The 3,049-nt window shown below is 37.2% G+C and overlaps 1 pseudogene; it reads right to left on the bottom strand.

Moving 5' to 3' along the window:
• The window catches only part of LOC103751198, a 14,515-nt pseudogene extending 13,244 nt beyond the window's left edge, over positions 1–1,271 (bottom strand).
• Positions 1,272–3,049: the final 1,778 nt, after the last annotated feature.

Genomic DNA, 3,049 nt, shown 5'->3' with positions numbered 1-3,049 from the left:
GAATCAATTTCCAAAAATTATCCCCTGTCCTTCACACATGCTCACACACACACACACACACACACACACACACACACACACAAATACATAAAATATTTTTAAAAAGGAAGTTCTTTTCATATGATTATATTAAGAGGTACCCTTACCTGTGCAATTCAATGATAGTCCATGAGCTTAGCATTCCCAAGGCTCAGAGTTCGATCTCTAACACATATACACATACTTAAAAAGTTACATTATTCTTTGTATGATAAACTGAAGATAAACACCCTAACCTTTCTGTTAGCTATAAAGGACTTTGCCCCCTGGATATAGTCCTTGAATAGAAGTTAGATGCTAAAACTTTTATCTACAATTCATAAAATAGTTGATTTCTTTAGAAAATGTGATTTCTAACAAAGTTTACAACATTAAAGTGAACATGGGGGCTGTAGAGGTAGCTCAATAGTTAAGAGCACTGGCTGCTCTTGCAGAGGACCAGGCTCAGTTCCCAGCACCCACATGGCAGTTAACAACCATCTGTAACTCCATTTCTAGGGGATACATTATCCTTTTCTGGAGGCTATGTCCATACATACATACATGCAAACAAACACTCATTCACATTAAAAAAACCGAATCAATTTTGGGAGTCTTCTGGACCACCCTCAACAACCACTTGAAGGGAGGTCTCATAATTCTTTTACCTTTCTTTATTTACTTGATAGAAAATACACCTAAATTTATGAATAGGTACACAGAAGAATAAACAGACAAAACAAGCTGCCCCCCTCTCTCTTAGTCATAACAGTTGTTTGTGAACAGGACATCTGTAGTCACTCTTTCCTTAGTAGCACTACCTTTCAATTAGCTTCGGGTTAACATCTCCATTTATGGTCAGGATGGAATCATGGCCTTTCATAAGCTCGAAACTGTGCAGTTTATCCATGATTACTTTGCTCTTTTTAATTACCCAATTGCCGTAATTTGGCCAGTATAAGTTCCTTTAAACTGGATGCTATGGTTTGGATATTCCTCTAACACCCACTTTAATTCAAAAGCCAGTGGACCAGTGATACAAAATGAGACTTTTAAGAGGTAATAAATTCTCCAGAATGGGTGAACTCAGGTATTTGAGTTATGGATTAATTACTGCAGGAGTGGGCTCCTGATAACGGTGGAATTCAGCTCACCTTCCCTCTCTGCCTGCGTTTCCTCCATGTTATGTTGCAACCTGAAGGCCTTTCCAGATGCTGGTAACAACCTTTGGACTTCTGAGCCTCTGGAGCCATGAGCCAAATAAATCTACTTTTTTAATGTTACTCAGTTTGTGCTATTCTGTTACAGCAGCAAAAACCAGATTGAGACACTGACTATTTGTCTGATGTTTCCCAGAATACTGATATTCTTTAGCTGAACCCTGGTATTCTAGGCGCTACTGAAAAGATTCACTTTCAGAAGGGGACCAGTTCGCCTCTGAAACATCCAGGTTTCTTTTTAGGAGAAACATATTGGAAAAGTAGTGTCTAGGTTCTGGAGTTCCACATAAAGTCTTGATGGGAGCTAAGGACTGGAGGCACTGATGGGCCACTTTTATGGGGAGAAAAAAAACTGAAAAAAATATGTCATTTTAGGAGGAGAAATTCATTTTTATTTTTGAAATTTAGCTATTACATCATTCAATCACCCTTTAAATATAATTTTCTAATTAACTTTCTCTATACTAAGGAAATGTCAAACTATGGTTCTTATGATCTCTGTCACAAACCTTGCTATAGTGCCAGTTTTCACCAATCTCAGTGGAAGTCATTTGGGGAATTCTTTCTCTTCAACAAAATGACACTAGGAGCATGTCCCCTGTGGGGTTGTTGTGTTGTGCAATGCACATTTGACAAATGGAATCCAGTATGGTTAAGCACACACAATCAAGAAGGCAAAATTACCTACCATGAAAACTACCTCTTGCTTAATAGGGTAGAATTCTTGTGCAAACTGCAGAAGCTCCATTTAAAATGTTCATGTGATATACAGAAAAAAATTACTTTTCCAAAAATAAGTGCCTTCTAACTCCTTTGTATTGCTAAGCCTCCGTGTGACATTCTGTAGTTCTTTTAAATATTTTTGTATTAACATTGAACTTCTCCATCTGGGTGGCTTCTGCATCTGCTTGGGTATTAATAGTCTGTTCTGATCTGTCTCCATTTATGGAGGAGCTGGTAGACCAGAAAAGGCTGGATGGTTTGGCCAGAAATCATTAGGAAAAACAGATCCAAAGGTTAGGTGGCTCAGATGTATTATGGACAACAGTGACCACAGACATAGGCAATTCTTTTATATAGCTGTGTTTTAAATAGAAAAATGAATGTGGATGGTATTACAGAAGTTGAATCCCCAAACTCATTTTTTTGCACTCTTAAAGGTACTGATTTTTAACACAGCCTCATTTTGTCCATAACCATACATCAGTCTTTCACTACATGCCCACTGAATACCTTTCTGTGACTGCAGCCATATTATGAACACAGAGGATTATATATTGAGAGTTCTAGATTCAGAGACTATTTGCTGTTATCGAGAAAGGACTCTGGGAGTCCAAAGCCCTTATTTTAAGCTCAGCTCTGTCTTATTGTCTGTGCAGCTTCAGTTAAATTAGTTCACTTTTCTAGACCTCTGTTTTCCTTTCTGCACACAAGTAAAGAAAAGCCTGCTTAATTAGGTTGCCCTGAGGATTAATTTAAATTTGTTATAAACTATTAGCTTTTCTCAACACAGAGATTTTGTAATTTTTCCATTCATCAACTTCTTTATTCAATGAAGGAGTGAGAGTTGCCTTGACTTTCCATCATTTTCTTTATTTCTTTTTTTCTTTTTTGAGCAAGAGTTCTACCTCTGAGCTATACTCCGAGGTCCCTTAATGGTTTTCAAATAATTTTTTCTTTAGTCCTTAAAGATGAGTCTGAGAAATATTTCCTTTTTCTTTAAAGTTTTTTTCTTGATGATATTCAAGCCTGGTATGTTGGACTTCCAAGCCCACCTCTCTCTCTCTCTTTTTTTTTTTTGTCTTTTTGAG

Source organism: Nannospalax galili, unplaced genomic scaffold, assembly GCF_000622305.1.
Source record: "Nannospalax galili isolate Female #2095 unplaced genomic scaffold, S.galili_v1.0 scaffold846, whole genome shotgun sequence".
In the NCBI taxonomy this organism is placed as follows: Eukaryota; Metazoa; Chordata; class Mammalia; order Rodentia; family Spalacidae; genus Nannospalax; species Nannospalax galili.
Note: the sequence above shows the minus strand (reverse complement) of the source record. Positions and strands in the feature narration are given on the sequence as shown.